An 18826-nucleotide genomic window follows, 5' to 3' on the forward strand; every position below is an offset into this window, starting at 1 on the left:
AAGTATGCCTTCACACACACCTTATTACTGCGAGCAGCAGGCTGTAGAGTGCAGACGTCACATATAATACCATGGACTCTGACTAGCACTGAGTTATACCTACTCTGGGATTCCAGCTGTGGGACTAGCTTACTCTCTTGTCTACTCACCATGCTGGAAGGGAGAGTGAGTCTTACTCTCTTCTGCAATCACTCTGTGCCCTAAATTTCAGTCTTAGTCTCTCGTCTGCTCACTCTCTGCAGTAAGTGTGCAAAGCTGTCAGTGACTCAGCCAGTCTAAGCCTCCTAGCTCATTTAAAAATCCACTGCCTCAGACATTGACAGAACACAACTCTAGTGAGGAAAGACTTCTTTTTAACAGTGCTTTGGTTAGCAGTACCATACAACTCTCACACAGTCACTATCTCTTCTAATCGATGCAAGTTCACATAGATGTCTTTTAAAATGCAATGTCTGTGTCCCTCACGTGGTAATGTCTTTAACAATGCTATATCTTTGTTTTATGGTAAAACAATTTGATATGGTATACATATTGGACCAGTCTTACTGTACATTCTAGTAACGGTAAGCTGGCGTGATACTAGTGAAACACACTGGAAACAGTACACAGGCCAGTCACAGTGTACCAGCATTTGGGTCCAGTTTTGTCTAGCCGACGTTACCTTACATACTAATTACAGTAAATAGGTGTGCTACTGGAGAAAGACACAAGTAACAGCATGCAGGCATTTGTTTCTTACACATATTACTATCAGTAAGCACACATGCTACTGTCCAAACTCAGTTCTAAAACTGCAGAGACTTCTGTTACAGTATAAGGACATTTGTGAAAGCATTACGGGCATACAGTGTCCACACACTCACATCTTTGCTGCTGTACAGGCACACAGTGTTTCTTAAAGCACAACAAATCAGCTGTGCTGTGGTAAATACAGTGGAATTTAGAAACTTGTGATTTGTTTACCTATGTATTTTTTCTTTGCACCTGCAATTTCTGCTATATGCTCAATTATTAGAAGCAATGCTTGTTAATAAATCCATGCCGTAAAACATTAGCTGTGTGCTGCACACTACAGAATGTAGAAAGATGTATTAAAGTACACAGTATCATGCTGTGTACACAAATTTCAATTTGTCCCTTTGTGCCAATGTACGAACTCTTGTTTTACTCGAATTGATCCATGGTGCAGTTACTGGGCGTGAGTGTGAAAACTGTTAATTTTCGCACAACAGTCTTAAGGATGCACATAAAACTTTGAGCTATTTTGTTTAAATAGTCGTTTTAGTGTGAAATACTTTCAATAAATCCCCAAGAATTGTAGAAAGTGATATAGAAAGAAATTGAAAGCTTCTTTCATGTGTGAAGGGGGCACCCAGATTGATCCATGGTGCAGTTACTGGGTGTGAGTGTGAAAACTGTTAATTTTCAAAAAGAGTCATAAGGATGCACATAAAACTTTGAGCTATTTTGCTTAATTAGTCGTTTTAGTGTGACATACTTTCAAAAAATCCCCAAGAATTGAAAAAAGCGATACAGAAAGAAATTGACAGCTTCTTTAAAGTATTAAGGGGGCACCCGGATTTGAACCAGGGACCTCTTGATCTGCAGTCAAACGCTCTACCACTGAGCTATACCCCCTTGTTGTACTATCTGGAAGTGGATGGACTAGAAACTGCTGCTGTGGATCTCATCAGAACGGCTTCCTCTTTTATAGGCTCTCTATACCACCTGCTGATTTATTAGTCACAGGGTCTGGGACACAGCCTGACTCATGCCCCTGGCTACAAGCTGATGGACACACTCAACACACCTGATGCTTCACTATTCACACCAAAATACATAGCATGACAGCAGGTCCTAGGCCAAGGGTGCCAATTCACTCTCAAGCTTACTCTTGCTTCACTAGTCACAGGGACTGCTATGGAGACCGGCTGCTGGTCCTTTCACACAACCCTCTTACGGACGCAGATAAAACCTAAAACTCTTTTTAATTAGTGGTTTTTCGGTGACATACTTTCAAGAAATCTCCAGAAATTGAAATAAGTAACAGAGATTTTTGTTTTTGTTCCTTAAAAGGAGAAGTGGGAAGCAAGACTTGAACTGGGGACCTCTTGATCTGCAGTCACATACTTTACTGCTGAGCTATACACATCCTCTTTTCCTGAAATATGCCTTCACACACACCTTATTACTGCGAGCAGCAGGCTGTAGAGTGCAGACGTCACATATAATACCATGGACTCTGACTAGCACTGAGTTATACCTACTCTGGGATTCCAGCTGTGGGACTAGCTTACTCTCTTGTCTACTCACCATGCTGGAAGTGAGAGTGAGTCTTACTCTCTTCTGCAATCACTCTGTGCCCTAAATTTCAGTCTTAGTCTCTCGTCTGCTCACTCTCTGCAGTAAGTGTGCAAAGCTGTCAGTGACTCAGCCAGTCTAAGCCTCCTAGCTCATTTAAAAATCCACTGCCTCAGACATTGACAGAACACAACTCTAGTGAGGAAAGACTTCTTTTTAACAGTGCTTTGGTTAGCAGTACCATACAACTCTCACACAGTCACTATCTCTTCTAATCGATGCAAGTTCACATAGATGTCTTTTAAAATGCAATTTCTGTGTCCCTCACGTGGTAATGTCTTTAACAATGCTATATCTTTGTTTTATGGTAAAACAATTTGATATGGTATACATATTGGACCAGTCTTACTGTACATTCTAGTAACGGTAAGCTGGCGTGATACTAGTGAAACACACTGGAAACAGTACACAGGCCAGTCACAGTGTACCAGCATTTGGGTCCAGTTTTGTCTAGCCGACGTTACCTTACATACTAATTACAGTAAATAGGTGTGCTACTGGAGAAAGACACAAGTAACAGCATGCAGGCATTTGTTTCTTACACATATTACTATCAGTAAGCACACATGCTACTGTCCAAACTCAGTTCTAAAACTGCAGAGACTTCTGTTACAGTATAAGGACATTTGTGAAAGCATTACGGGCATACAGTGTCCACACACTCACATCTTTGCTGCTGTACAGGCACACAGTGTTTCTTAAAGCACAACAAATCAGCTGTGCTGTGGTAAATACAGTGGAATTTAGAAACTTGTGATTTGTTTACCTATGTATTTTTTCTTTGCACCTGCAATTTCTGCTATATGCTCAATTATTAGAAGCAATGCTTGTTAATAAATCCATGCCGTAAAACATTAGCTGTGTGCTGCACACTACAGAATGTAGAAAGATGTATTAAAGTACACAGTATCATGCTGTGTACACAAATTTCAATTTGTCCCTGTGTGCCAATGTACGAACTCTTGTTTTACTCGAATTGATCCATGGTGCAGTTACTGGGCGTGAGTGTGAAAACTGTTAATTTTCGCACAACAGTCTTAAGGATGCACATAAAACTTTGAGCTATTTTGTTTAAATAGTCGTTTTAGTGTGAAATACTTTCAATAAATCCCCAAGAATTGTAGAAAGTGATATAGAAAGAAATTGAAAGCTTCTTTCATGTGTGAAGGGGGCACCCAGATTGATCCATGGTGCAGTTACTGGGTGTGAGTGTGAAAACTGTTAATTTTCAAAAAGAGTCATAAGGATGCACATAAAACTTTGAGCTATTTTGCTTAATTAGTCGTTTTAGTGTGACATACTTTCAAAAAATCCCCAAGAATTGAAAAAAGCGATACAGAAAGAAATTGACAGCTTCTTTAAAGTATTAAGGGGGCACCCGGATTTGAACCAGGGACCTCTTGATCTGCAGTCAAACGCTCTACCACTGAGCTATACCCCCTTGTTGTACTATCTGGAAGTGGATGGACTAGAAACTGCTGCTGTGGATCTCATCAGAACGGCTTCCTCTTTTATAGGCTCTCTATACCACCTGCTGATTTATTAGTCACAGGGTCTGGGACACAGCCTGACTCATGCCCCTGGCTACAAGCTGATGGACACACTCAACACACCTGATGCTTCACTATTCACACCAAAATACATAGCATGACAGCAGGTCCTAGGCCAAGGGTGCCAATTCACTCTCAAGCTTACTCTTGCTTCACTAGTCACAGGGACTGCTATGGAGACCGGCTGCTGGTCCTTTCACACAACCCTCTTACGGACGCAGATAAAACCTAAAACTCTTTTTAATTAGTGGTTTTTCGGTGACATACTTTCAAGAAATCTCCAGAAATTGAAATAAGTAACAGAGATTTTTGTTTTTGTTCCTTAAAAGGAGAAGTGGGAAGCAAGACTTGAACTGGGGACCTCTTGATCTGCAGTCACATACTTTACTGCTGAGCTATACACATCCTCTTTTCCTGAAATATGCCTTCACACACACCTTATTACTGCGAGCAGCAGGCTGTAGAGTGCAGACGTCACATATAATACCATGGACTCTGACTAGCACTGAGTTATACCTACTCTGGGATTCCAGCTGTGGGACTAGCTTACTCTCTTGTCTACTCACCATGCTGGAAGTGAGAGTGAGTCTTACTCTCTTCTGCAATCACTCTGTGCCCTAAATTTCAGTCTTAGTCTCTCGTCTGCTCACTCTCTGCAGTAAGTGTGCAAAGCTGTCAGTGACTCAGCCAGTCTAAGCCTCCTAGCTCATTTAAAAATCCACTGCCTCAGACATTGACAGAACACAACTCTAGTGAGGAAAGACTTCTTTTTAACAGTGCTTTGGTTAGCAGTACCATACAACTCTCACACAGTCACTATCTCTTCTAATCGATGCAAGTTCACATAGATGTCTTTTAAAATGCAATTTCTGTGTCCCTCACGTGGTAATGTCTTTAACAATGCTATATCTTTGTTTTATGGTAAAACAATTTGATATGGTATACATATTGGACCAGTCTTACTGTACATTCTAGTAACGGTAAGCTGGCGTGATACTAGTGAAACACACTGGAAACAGTACACAGGCCAGTCACAGTGTACCAGCATTTGGGTCCAGTTTTGTCTAGCCGACGTTACCTTACATACTAATTACAGTAAATAGGTGTGCTACTGGAGAAAGACACAAGTAACAGCATGCAGGCATTTGTTTCTTACACATATTACTATCAGTAAGCACACATGCTACTGTCCAAACTCAGTTCTAAAACTGCAGAGACTTCTGTTACAGTATAAGGACATTTGTGAAAGCATTACGGGCATACAGTGTCCACACACTCACATCTTTGCTGCTGTACAGGCACACAGTGTTTCTTAAAGCACAACAAATCAGCTGGGCTGTGGTAAATACAGTGGAATTTAGAAACTCGTGATTTGTTTACCTATGTATTTTTTCTTTGCACCTGCAATTTCTGCTATATGCTCAATTATTAGAAGCAATGCTTGTTAATAAATCCATGCCGTAAAACATTATCTGTGTGCTGCACACTACAGAATGTAGAAAGATGTATTAAAGTACACAGTATCATGCTGTGTACACAAATTTCAATTTGTCCCTGTGTGCCAATGTACGAACTCTTGTTTTACTCGAATTGATCCATGGTGCAGTTACTGGGCGTGAGTGTGAAAACTGTTAATTTTCGCACAACAGTCTTAAGGATTCACATAAAACTTTGAGCTATTTTGTTTAAATAGTCGTTTTAGTGTGAAATACTTTCAATAAATCCCCAAGAATTGTAGAAAGTGATATAGAAATAAATTGAAAGCTTCTTTCATGTGTGAAGGGGGCACCCAGATTGATCCATGGTGCAGTTACTGGGTGTGAGTGTGAAAACTGTTAATTTTCAAAAAGAGTCATAAGGATGCACAGAAAACTTTTAGCTATTTTGCTTAATTAGTCGTTTTAGTGTGACATACTTTCAAAAAATCCCCAAGAATTGAAAAAAGCAATACAGAAAGAAATTGACAGCTTCTTTAAAGTATTAAGGGGGCACCCGTATTTGAACCAGGGACCTCTCGATCTGCAGTCAAACGCTCTACCACTGAGCTATACCCCCTTGTTGTACTATCTGGAAGTGGATGGACTAGAAACTGCTGCTGTGGATCTCATCAGAACGGCTTCCTCTTTTATAGGCTCTCTATACCACCTGCTGATTTATTAGTCACAGGGTCTGGGACACAGCCTGACTCATGCCCCTGGCTACAAGCTGATGGACACACTCAACACACCTGATGCTTCACTATTCACACCAAAATACATAGCATGACAGCAGGTCCTAGGCCAAGGGTGCCAATTCACTCTCAAGCTTACTCTTGCTTCACTAGTCACAGGGACTGCTATGGAGACCGGCTGCTGGTCCTTTCACACAACCCTCTTACGGACGCAGATAAAACCTAAAACTCTTTTTAATTAGTGGTTTTTCTGTGACATACTTTCAAGAAATCTCCAGAAATTGAAATAAGTAACAGAGAATTTTTTTTTTGTTCCTTAAAAGGAGAAGTGGGAAGCAAGACTTGAACTGGGGACCTCTTGATCTGCAGTCACATACTTTACTGCTGAGCTATACACATCCTCTTTTCCTGAAGTATGCCTTCACACACACCTTATTACTGCGAGCAGCAGGCTGTAGAGTGCAGACGTCACATATAATACCATGGACTCTGACTAGCACTGAGTTATACCTACTCTGGGATTCCAGCTGTGGGACTAGCTTACTCTCTTGTCTACTCACCATGCTGGAAGGGAGAGTGAGTCTTACTCTCTTCTGCAATCACTCTGTGCCCTAAATTTCAGTCTTAGTCTCTCGTCTGCTCACTCTCTGCAGTAAGTGTGCAAAGCTGTCAGTGACTCAGCCAGTCTAAGCCTCCTAGCTCATTTAAAAATCCACTGCCTCAGACATTGACAGAACACAACTCTAGTGAGGAAAGACTTCTTTTTAACAGTGCTTTGGTTAGCAGTACCATACAACTCTCACACAGTCACTATCTCTTCTAATCGATGCAAGTTCACATAGATGTCTTTTAAAATGCAATGTCTGTGTCCCTCACGTGGTAATGTCTTTAACAATGCTATATCTTTGTTTTATGGTAAAACAATTTGATATGGTATACATATTGGACCAGTCTTACTGTACATTCTAGTAACGGTAAGCTGGCGTGATACTAGTGAAACACACTGGAAACAGTACACAGGCCAGTCACAGTGTACCAGCATTTGGGTCCAGTTTTGTCTAGCCGACGTTACCTTACATACTAATTACAGTAAATAGGTGTGCTACTGGAGAAAGACACAAGTAACAGCATGCAGGCATTTGTTTCTTACACATATTACTATCAGTAAGCACACATGCTACTGTCCAAACTCAGTTCTAAAACTGCAGAGACTTCTGTTACAGTATAAGGACATTTGTGAAAGCATTACGGGCATACAGTGTCCACACACTCACATCTTTGCTGCTGTACAGGCACACAGTGTTTCTTAAAGCACAACAAATCAGCTGTGCTGTGGTAAATACAGTGGAATTTAGAAACTTGTGATTTGTTTACCTATGTATTTTTTCTTTGCACCTGCAATTTCTGCTATATGCTCAATTATTAGAAGCAATGCTTGTTAATAAATCCATGCCGTAAAACATTAGCTGTGTGCTGCACACTACAGAATGTAGAAAGATGTATTAAAGTACACAGTATCATGCTGTGTACACAAATTTCAATTTGTCCCTGTGTGCCAATGTACGAACTCTTGTTTTACTCGAATTGATCCATGGTGCAGTTACTGGGCGTGAGTGTGAAAACTGTTAATTTTCGCACAACAGTCTTAAGGATGCACATAAAACTTTGAGCTATTTTGTTTAAATAGTCGTTTTAGTGTGAAATACTTTCAATAAATCCCCAAGAATTGTAGAAAGTGATATAGAAAGAAATTGAAAGCTTCTTTCATGTGTGAAGGGGGCACCCAGATTGATCCATGGTGCAGTTACTGGGTGTGAGTGTGAAAACTGTTAATTTTCAAAAAGAGTCATAAGGATGCACATAAAACTTTGAGCTATTTTGCTTAATTAGTCGTTTTAGTGTGACATACTTTCAAAAAATCCCCAAGAATTGAAAAAAGCGATACAGAAAGAAATTGACAGCTTCTTTAAAGTATTAAGGGGGCACCCGGATTTGAACCAGGGACCTCTTGATCTGCAGTCAAACGCTCTACCACTGAGCTATACCCCCTTGTTGTACTATCTGGAAGTGGATGGACTAGAAACTGCTGCTGTGGATCTCATCAGAACGGCTTCCTCTTTTATAGGCTCTCTATACCACCTGCTGATTTATTAGTCACAGGGTCTGGGACACAGCCTGACTCATGCCCCTGGCTACAAGCTGATGGACACACTCAACACACCTGATGCTTCACTATTCACACCAAAATACATAGCATGACAGCAGGTCCTAGGCCAAGGGTGCCAATTCACTCTCAAGCTTACTCTTGCTTCACTAGTCACAGGGACTGCTATGGAGACCGGCTGCTGGTCCTTTCACACAACCCTGTTACGGACGCAGATAAAACCTAAAACTCTTTTTAATTAGTGGTTTTTCGGTGACATACTTTCAAGAAATCTCCAGAAATTGAAATAAGTAACAGAGATTTTTGTTTTTGTTCCTTAAAAGGAGAAGTGGGAAGCAAGACTTGAACTGGGGACCTCTTGATCTGCAGTCACATACTTTACGGCTGAGCTATACACATCCTCTTTTCCTGAAATATGCCTTCACACACACCTTATTACTGCGAGCAGCAGGCTGTAGAGTGCAGACGTCACATATAATACCATGGACTCTGACTAGCACTGAGTTATACCTACTCTGGGATTCCAGCTGTGGGACTAGCTTACTCTCTTGTCTACTCACCATGCTGGAAGTGAGAGTGAGTCTTACTCTCTTCTGCAATCACTCTGTGCCCTAAATTTCAGTCTTAGTCTCTCGTCTGCTCACTCTCTGCAGTAAGTGTGCAAAGCTGTCAGTGACTCAGCCAGTCTAAGCCTCCTAGCTCATTTAAAAATCCACTGCCTCAGACATTGACAGAACACAACTCTAGTGAGGAAAGACTTCTTTTTAACAGTGCTTTGGTTAGCAGTACCATACAACTCTCACACAGTCACTATCTCTTCTAATCGATGCAAGTTCACATAGATGTCTTTTAAAATGCAATTTCTGTGTCCCTCACGTGGTAATGTCTTTAACAATGCTATATCTTTGTTTTATGGTAAAACAATTTGATATGGTATACATATTGGACCAGTCTTACTGTACATTCTAGTAACGGTAAGCTGGCGTGATACTAGTGAAACACACTGGAAACAGTACACAGGCCAGTCACAGTGTACCAGCATTTGGGTCCAGTTTTGTCTAGCCGACGTTACCTTACATACTAATTACAGTAAATAGGTGTGCTACTGGAGAAAGACACAAGTAACAGCATGCAGGCATTTGTTTCTTACACATATTACTATCAGTAAGCACACATGCTACTGTCCAAACTCAGTTCTAAAACTGCAGAGACTTCTGTTACAGTATAAGGACATTTGTGAAAGCATTACGGGCATACAGTGTCCACACACTCACATCTTTGCTGCTGTACAGGCACACAGTGTTTCTTAAAGCACAACAAATCAGCTGTGCTGTGGTAAATACAGTGGAATTTAGAAACTTGTGATTTGTTTACCCATGTATTTTTTCTTTGCACCTGCAATTTCTGCTATATGCTCAATTATTAGAAGCAATGCTTGTTAATAAATCCATGCCGTAAAACATTATCTGTGTGCTGCACACTACAGAATGTAGAAAGATGTATTAAAGTACACAGTATCATGCTGTGTACACAAATTTCAATTTGTCCCTGTGTGCCAATGTACGAACTCTTGTTTTACTCGAATTGATCCATGGTGCAGTTACTGGGCGTGAGTGTGAAAACTGTTAATTTTCGCACAACAGTCTTAAGGATTCACATAAAACTTTGAGCTATTTTGTTTAAATAGTCGTTTTAGTGTGAAATACTTTCAATAAATCCCCAAGAATTGTAGAAAGTGATATAGAAATAAATTGAAAGCTTCTTTCATGTGTGAAGGGGGCACCCAGATTGATCCATGGTGCAGTTACTGGGTGTGAGTGTGAAAACTGTTAATTTTCAAAAAGAGTCATAAGGATGCACAGAAAACTTTTAGCTATTTTGCTTAATTAGTCGTTTTAGTGTGACATACTTTCAAAAAATCCCCAAGAATTGAAAAAAGCAATACAGAAAGAAATTGACAGCTTCTTTAAAGTATTAAGGGGGCACCCGGATTTGAACCAGGGACCTCTCGATCTGCAGTCAAACGCTCTACCACTGAGCTATACCCCCTTGTTGTACTATCTGGAAGTGGATGGACTAGAAACTGCTGCTGTGGATCTCATCAGAACGGCTTCTTCTTTTATAGGCTCTCTATACCACCTGCTGATTTATTAGTCACAGGGTCTGGGACACAGCCTGACTCATGCCCCTGGCTACAAGCTGATGGACACACTCAACACACCTGATGCTTCACTATTCACACCAAAATACATAGCATGACAGCAGGTCCTAGGCCAAGGGTGCCAATTCACTCTCAAGCTTACTCTTGCTTCACTAGTCACAGGGACTGCTATGGAGACCGGCTGCTGGTCCTTTCACACAACCCTCTTACGGACGCAGATAAAACCTAAAACTCTTTTTAATTAGTGGTTTTTCGGTGACATACTTTCAAGAAATCTCCAGAAATTGAAATAAGTAACAGAGATTTTTGTTTTTGTTCCTTAAAAGGAGAAGTGGGAAGCAAGACTTGAACTGGGGACCTCTTGATCTGCAGTCACATACTTTACGGCTGAGCTATACACATCCTCTTTTCCTGAAATATGCCTTCACACACACCTTATTACTGCGAGCAGCAGGCTGTAGAGTGCAGACGTCACATATAATACCATGGACTCTGACTAGCACTGAGTTATACCTACTCTGGGATTCCAGCTGTGGGACTAGCTTACTCTCTTGTCTACTCACCATGCTGGAAGTGAGAGTGAGTCTTACTCTCTTCTGCAATCACTCTGTGCCCTAAATTTCAGTCTTAGTCTCTCGTCTGCTCACTCTCTGCAGTAAGTGTGCAAAGCTGTCAGTGACTCAGCCAGTCTAAGCCTCCTAGCTCATTTAAAAATCCACTGCCTCAGACATTGACAGAACACAACTCTAGTGAGGAAAGACTTCTTTTTAACAGTGCTTTGGTAAGCAGTACCATACAACTCTCACACAGTCACTATCTCTTCTAATCGATGCAAGTTCACATAGATGTCTTTTAAAATGCAATTTCTGTGTCCCTCACGTGGTAATGTCTTTAACAATGCTATATCTTTGTTTTATGGTAAAACAATTTGATATGGTATACATATTGGACCAGTCTTACTGTACATTCTAGTAACGGTAAGCTGGCGTGATACTAGTGAAACACACTGGAAACAGTACACAGGCCAGTCACAGTGTACCAGCATTTGGGTCCAGTTTTGTCTAGCCGACGTTACCTTACATACTAATTACAGTAAATAGGTGTGCTACTGGAGAAAGACACAAGTAACAGCATGCAGGCATTTGTTTCTTACACATATTACTATCAGTAAGCACACATGCTACTGTCCAAACTCAGTTCTAAAACTGCAGAGACTTCTGTTACAGTATAAGGACATTTGTGAAAGCATTACGGGCATACAGTGTCCACACACTCACATCTTTGCTGCTGTACAGGCACACAGTGTTTCTTAAAGCACAACAAATCAGCTGTGCTGTGGTAAATACAGTGGAATTTAGAAACTTGTGATTTGTTTACCTATGTATTTTTTCTTTGCACCTGCAATTTCTGCTATATGCTCAATTATTAGAAGCAATGCTTGTTAATAAATCCATGCCGTAAAACATTATCTGTGTGCTGCACACTACAGAATGTAGAAAGATGTATTAAAGTACACAGTATCATGCTGTGTACACAAATTTCAATTTGTCCCTGTGTGCCAATGTACGAACTCTTGTTTTACTCGAATTGATCCATGGTGCAGTTACTGGGCGTGAGTGTGAAAACTGTTAATTTTCGCACAACAGTCTTAAGGATTCACATAAAACTTTGAGCTATTTTGTTTAAATAGTCGTTTTAGTGTGAAATACTTTCAATAAATCCCCAAGAATTGTAGAAAGTGATATAGAAATAAATTGAAAGCTTCTTTCATGTGTGAAGGGGGCACCCAGATTGATCCATGGTGCAGTTACTGGGTGTGAGTGTGAAAACTGTTAATTTTCAAAAAGAGTCATAAGGATGCACAGAAAACTTTTAGCTATTTTGCTTAATTAGTCGTTTTAGTGTGACATACTTTCAAAAAATCCCCAAGAATTGAAAAAAGCAATACAGAAAGAAATTGACAGCTTCTTTAAAGTATTAAGGGGGCACCCGGATTTGAACCAGGGACCTCTCGATCTGCAGTCAAACGCTCTACCACTGAGCTATACCCCCTTGTTGTACTATCTGGAAGTGGATGGACTAGAAACTGCTGCTGTGGATCTCATCAGAACGGCTTCTTCTTTTATAGGCTCTCTATACCACCTGCTGATTTATTAGTCACAGGGTCTGGGACACAGCCTGACTCATGCCCCTGGCTACAAGCTGATGGACACACTCAACACACCTGATGCTTCACTATTCACACCAAAATACATAGCATGACAGCAGGTCCTAGGCCAAGGGTGCCAATTCACTCTCAAGCTTACTCTTGCTTCACTAGTCACAGGGACTGCTATGGAGACCGGCTGCTGGTCCTTTCACACAACCCTCTTACGGACGCAGATAAAACCTAAAACTCTTTTTAATTAGTGGTTTTTCTGTGACATACTTTCAAGAAATCTCCAGAAATTGAAATAAGTAACAGAGAATTTTTTTTTTGTTCCTTAAAAGGAGAAGTGGGAAGCAAGACTTGAACTGGGGACCTCTTGATCTGCAGTCACATACTTTACTGCTGAGCTATACACATCCTCTTTTCCTGAAGTATGCCTTCACACACACCTTATTACTGCGAGCAGCAGGCTGTAGAGTGCAGACGTCACATATAATACCATGGACTCTGACTAGCACTGAGTTATACCTACTCTGGGATTCCAGCTGTGGGACTAGCTTACTCTCTTGTCTACTCACCATGCTGGAAGGGAGAGTGAGTCTTACTCTCTTCTGCAATCACTCTGTGCCCTAAATTTCAGTCTTAGTCTCTCGTCTGCTCACTCTCTGCAGTAAGTGTGCAAAGCTGTCAGTGACTCAGCCAGTCTAAGCCTCCTAGCTCATTTAAAAATCCACTGCCTCAGACATTGACAGAACACAACTCTAGTGAGGAAAGACTTCTTTTTAACAGTGCTTTGGTTAGCAGTACCATACAACTCTCACACAGTCACTATCTCTTCTAATCGATGCAAGTTCACATAGATGTCTTTTAAAATGCAATGTCTGTGTCCCTCACGTGGTAATGTCTTTAACAATGCTATATCTTTGTTTTATGGTAAAACAATTTGATATGGTATACATATTGGACCAGTCTTACTGTACATTCTAGTAACGGTAAGCTGGCGTGATACTAGTGAAACACACTGGAAACAGTACACAGGCCAGTCACAGTGTACCAGCATTTGGGTCCAGTTTTGTCTAGCCGACGTTACCTTACATACTAATTACAGTAAATAGGTGTGCTACTGGAGAAAGACACAAGTAACAGCATGCAGGCATTTGTTTCTTACACATATTACTATCAGTAAGCACACATGCTACTGTCCAAACTCAGTTCTAAAACTGCAGAGACTTCTGTTACAGTATAAGGACATTTGTGAAAGCATTACGGGCATACAGTGTCCACACACTCACATCTTTGCTGCTGTACAGGCACACAGTGTTTCTTAAAGCACAACAAATCAGCTGTGCTGTGGTAAATACAGTGGAATTTAGAAACTTGTGATTTGTTTACCTATGTATTTTTTCTTTGCACCTGCAATTTCTGCTATATGCTCAATTATTAGAAGCAATGCTTGTTAATAAATCCATGCCGTAAAACATTAGCTGTGTGCTGCACACTACAGAATGTAGAAAGATGTATTAAAGTACACAGTATCATGCTGTGTACACAAATTTCAATTTGTCCCTGTGTGCCAATGTACGAACTCTTGTTTTACTCGAATTGATCCATGGTGCAGTTACTGGGCGTGAGTGTGAAAACTGTTAATTTTCGCACAACAGTCTTAAGGATGCACATAAAACTTTGAGCTATTTTGTTTAAATAGTCGTTTTAGTGTGAAATACTTTCAATAAATCCCCAAGAATTGTAGAAAGTGATATAGAAAGAAATTGAAAGCTTCTTTCATGTGTGAAGGGGGCACCCAGATTGATCCATGGTGCAGTTACTGGGTGTGAGTGTGAAAACTGTTAATTTTCAAAAAGAGTCATAAGGATGCACATAAAACTTTGAGCTATTTTGCTTAATTAGTCGTTTTAGTGTGACATACTTTCAAAAAATCCCCAAGAATTGAAAAAAGCGATACAGAAAGAAATTGACAGCTTCTTTAAAGTATTAAGGGGGCACCCGGATTTGAACCAGGGACCTCTTGATCTGCAGTCAAACGCTCTACCACTGAGCTATACCCCCTTGTTGTACTATCTGGAAGTGGATGGACTAGAAACTGCTGCTGTGGATCTCATCAGAACGGCTTCCTCTTTTATAGGCTCTCTATACCACCTGCTGATTTATTAGTCACAGGGTCTGGGACACAGCCTGACTCATGCCCCTGGCTACAAGCTGATGGACACACTCAACACACCTGATGCTTCACTATTCACACCAAAATACATAGCATGACAGCAGGTCCTAGGCCAAGGGTGCCAATTCACTCTCAAGCTTACTCTTGCTTCACTAGTCACAGGGACTGCTATGGAGACCGGCTGCTGGTCCTTTCACACAACCCTCTTACGGACGCAGATAAAACCTAAAACTCTTTTTAATTAGTGGTTTTTCGGTGACATACTTTCAAGAAATCTCCAGAAATTGAAATAAGTAACAGAGATTTTTGTTTTTGTTCCTTAAAAGGAGAAGTGGGAAGCAAGACTTGAACTGGGGACCTCTTGATCTGCAGTCACATACTTTACTGCTGAGCTATACACATCCTCTTTTCCTGAAATATGCCTTCACACACACCTTATTACTGCGAGCAGCAGGCTGTAGAGTGCAGATGTCACATATAATACCATGGACTCTGACTAGCACTGAGTTATACCTACTCTGGGATTCCAGCTGTGGGACTAGCTTACTCTCTTGTCTACTCACCATGCTGGAAGTGAGAGTGAGTCTTACTCTCTTCTGCAATCACTCTGTGCCCTAAATTTCAGTCTTAGTCTCTCGTCTGCTCACTCTCTGCAGTAAGTGTGCAAAGCTGTCAGTGACTCAGCCAGTCTAAGCCTCCTAGCTCATTTAAAAATCCACTGCCTCAGACATTGACAGAACACAACTCTAGTGAGGAAAGACTTCTTTTTAACAGTGCTTTGGTTAGCAGTACCATACAACTCTCACACAGTCACTATCTCTTCTAATCGATGCAAGTTCACATAGATGTCTTTTAAAATGCAATTTCTGTGTCCCTCACGTGGTAATGTCTTTAACAATGCTATATCTTTGTTTTATGGTAAAACAATTTGATATGGTATACATATTGGACCAGTCTTACTGTACATTCTAGTAACGGTAAGCTGGCGTGATACTAGTGAAACACACTGGAAACAGTACACAGGCCAGTCACAGTGTACCAGCATTTGGGTCCAGTTTTGTCTAGCCGACGTTACCTTACATACTAATTACAGTAAATAGGTGTGCTACTGGAGAAAGACACAAGTAACAGCATGCAGGCATTTGTTTCTTACACATATTACTATCAGTAAGCACACATGCTACTGTCCAAACTCAGTTCGAAAACTGCAGAGACTTCTGTTACAGTATAAGGACATTTGTGAAAGCATTACGGGCATACAGTGTCCACACACTCACATCTTTGCTGCTGTACAGGCACACAGTGTTTCTTAAAGCACAACAAATCAGCTGTGCTGTGGTAAATACAGTGGAATTTAGAAACTTGTGATTTGTTTACCTATGTATTTTTTCTTTGCACCTGCAATTTCTGCTATATGCTCAATTATTAGAAGCAATGCTTGTTAATAAATCCATGCCGTAAAACATTAGCTGTGTGCTGCACACTACAGAATGTAGAAAGATGTATTAAAGTACACAGTATCATGCTGTGTACACAAATTTCAATTTGTCCCTGTGTGCCAATGTACGAACTCTTGTTTTACTCGAATTGATCCATGGTGCAGTTACTGGGCGTGAGTGTGAAAACTGTTAATTTTCGCACAACAGTCTTAAGGATGCACATAAAACTTTGAGCTATTTTGTTTAAATAGTCGTTTTAGTGTGAAATACTTTCAATAAATCCCCAAGAATTGTAGAAAGTGATATAGAAAGAAATTGAAAGCTTCTTTCATGTGTGAAGGGGGCACCCAGATTGATCCATGGTGCAGTTACTGGGTGTGAGTGTGAAAACTGTTAATTTTCAAAAAGAGTCATAAGGATGCACATAAAACTTTGAGCTATTTTGCTTAATTAGTCGTTTTAGTGTGACATACTTTCAAAAAATCCCCAAGAATTGAAAAAAGCGATACAGAAAGAAATTGACAGCTTCTTTAAAGTATTAAGGGGGCACCCGGATTTGAACCAGGGACCTCTTGATCTGCAGTCAAACGCTCTACCACTGATCTATACCCCCTTGTTGTACTATCTGGAAGTGGATGGACTAGAAACTGCTGCTGTGGATCTCATCAGAACGGCTTCCTCTTTTATAGGCTCTCTATACCACCTGCTGATTTATTAGTCACAGGGTCTGGGACACAGCCTGACTCATGCCCCTGGCTACAAGCTGATGGACACACTCAACACACCTGATGCTTCACTATTCACACCAAAATACATAGCATGACAGCAGGTCCTAGGCCAAGGGTGCCAATTCACTCTCAAGCTTACTCTTGCTTCACTAGTCACAGGGACTGCTATGGAGACCGGCTGCTGGTCCTTTCACACAACCCTCTTACGGACGCAGATAAAACCTAAAACTCTTTTTAATTAGTGGTTTTTCGGTGACATACTTTCAAGAAATCTCCAGAAATTGAAATAAGTAACAGAGATTTTTGTTTTTGTTCCTTAAAAGGAGAAGTGGGAAGCAAGACTTGAACTGGGGACCTCTTGATCTGCAGTCACATACTTTACTGCTGAGCTATACACATCCTCTTTTCCTGAAATATGCCTTCACACACACCTTATTACTGCGAGCAGCAGGCTGTAGAGTGCAGACGTCACATATAATACCATGGACTCTGACTAGCACTGAGTTATACCTACTCTGGGATTCCAGCTGTGGGACTAGCTTACTCTCTTGTCTACTCACCATGCTGGAAGTGAGAGTGAGTCTTACTCTCTTCTGCAATCACTCTGTGCCCTAAATTTCAGTCTTAGTCTCTCGTCTGCTCACTCTCTGCAGTAAGTGTGCAAAGCTGTCAGTGACTCAGCCAGTCTAAGCCTCCTAGCTCATTTAAAAATCCACTGCCTCAGACATTGACAGAACACAACTCTAGTGAGGAACGACTTCTTTTTAACAGTGCTTTGGTTAGCAGTACCATACAACTCTCACACAGTCACTATCTCTTCTAATCGATGCAAGTTCACATAGATGTCTTTTAAAATGCAATTTCTGTGTCCCTCACGTGGTAATGTCTTTAACAATGCTATATCTTTGTTTTATGGTAAAACAATTTGATATGGTATACATATTGGACCAGTCTTACTGTACATTCTAGTAACGGTAAGCTGGCGTGATACTAGTGAAACACACTGGAAACAGTACACAGGCCAGTCACAGTGTACCAGCATTTGGGTCCAGTTTTGTCTAGCCGACGTTACCTTACATACTAATTACAGTAAATAGGTGTGCTACTGGAGAAAGACACAAGTAACAGCATGCAGGCATTTGTTTCTTAAACATATTATTATCAGTAAGCACACATGCTACTGTCCAAACTCAGTTCTAAAACTGCAGAGACTTCTGTTACAGTATAAGGACATTTGTGAAAGCATTACGGGCATACAGTGTCCACACACTCACATCTTTGCTGCTGTACAGGCACACAGTGTTTCTTAAAGCACAACAAATCAGCTGTGCTGTGGTAAATACAGTGGAATTTAGAAACTTGTGATTTGTTTACCTATGTATTTTTTCTTTGCAGCTGCAATTTCTGCTATATGCTCAATTATTAGAAGCAATGCTTGTTAATAAATCCATGCCGTAAAACATTATCTGTGTGCTGCACACTACAGAATGTAGAAAGATGTATTAAAGTACACAGTATCATGCTGTGTACACAAATTTCAATTTGTCCCTGTGTGCCAATGTACGAACTCTTGTTTTACTCGAATTGATCCATGGTGCAGTTACTGGGCGTGAGTGTGAAAACTGTTAATTTTCGCACAACAGTCTTAAGGATGCACATAAAACTTTGAGCTATTTTGTTTAAATAGTCGTTTTAGTGTGAAATACTTTCAATAAATCCCCAAGAATTGTAGAAAGTGATATAGAAAGAAATTGAAAGCTTCTTTCATGTGTGAAGGGGGCACCCAGATTGATCCATGGTGCAGTTACTGGGTGTGAGTGTGAAAACTGTTAATTTTCAACAAGAGTCATAAGGATGCACATAAAACTTTGAGCTATTTTGCTTTATTAGTCGTTTTAGTGTGACATACTTTCAAAAAATCCCCA

General features: G+C 40.6%; 8 non-coding genes across 8 annotated transcripts; all 8 read right to left on the minus strand.

Annotated features, from left to right (window-relative positions):
- Nucleotides 1–1566: 1566 nt before the first annotated feature.
- TRNAC-GCA (transfer RNA cysteine (anticodon GCA)) lies at nt 1567–1638 on the minus strand. The gene has a single exon. It is a non-coding gene; the product is annotated as a tRNA-Cys (tRNA).
- A 2092-nt stretch (nt 1639–3730) lies between these two features.
- On the minus strand, nt 3731–3802 carry TRNAC-GCA (transfer RNA cysteine (anticodon GCA)). The gene has a single exon. It is a non-coding gene; the product is annotated as a tRNA-Cys (tRNA).
- A 2092-nt stretch (nt 3803–5894) lies between these two features.
- TRNAC-GCA (transfer RNA cysteine (anticodon GCA)) lies at nt 5895–5966 on the minus strand. The gene has a single exon. It is a non-coding gene; the product is annotated as a tRNA-Cys (tRNA).
- Nucleotides 5967–8058: 2092 nt separating this feature from the next.
- Nucleotides 8059–8130, minus strand: TRNAC-GCA (transfer RNA cysteine (anticodon GCA)). The gene has a single exon. It is a non-coding gene; the product is annotated as a tRNA-Cys (tRNA).
- A 2092-nt stretch (nt 8131–10222) lies between these two features.
- TRNAC-GCA (transfer RNA cysteine (anticodon GCA)) lies at nt 10223–10294 on the minus strand. The gene has a single exon. It is a non-coding gene; the product is annotated as a tRNA-Cys (tRNA).
- A 2092-nt stretch (nt 10295–12386) lies between these two features.
- On the minus strand, nt 12387–12458 carry TRNAC-GCA (transfer RNA cysteine (anticodon GCA)). The gene has a single exon. It is a non-coding gene; the product is annotated as a tRNA-Cys (tRNA).
- A 2092-nt stretch (nt 12459–14550) lies between these two features.
- On the minus strand, nt 14551–14622 carry TRNAC-GCA (transfer RNA cysteine (anticodon GCA)). Its single transcript has one exon. It is a non-coding gene; the product is annotated as a tRNA-Cys (tRNA).
- A 2092-nt stretch (nt 14623–16714) lies between these two features.
- TRNAC-GCA (transfer RNA cysteine (anticodon GCA)) lies at nt 16715–16786 on the minus strand. The gene has a single exon. It is a non-coding gene; the product is annotated as a tRNA-Cys (tRNA).
- Nucleotides 16787–18826: the final 2040 nt, after the last annotated feature.

Source organism: Pleurodeles waltl, chromosome 4_1, assembly GCF_031143425.1.
Source record: "Pleurodeles waltl isolate 20211129_DDA chromosome 4_1, aPleWal1.hap1.20221129, whole genome shotgun sequence".
In the NCBI taxonomy this organism is placed as follows: domain Eukaryota; kingdom Metazoa; phylum Chordata; class Amphibia; order Caudata; family Salamandridae; genus Pleurodeles; species Pleurodeles waltl.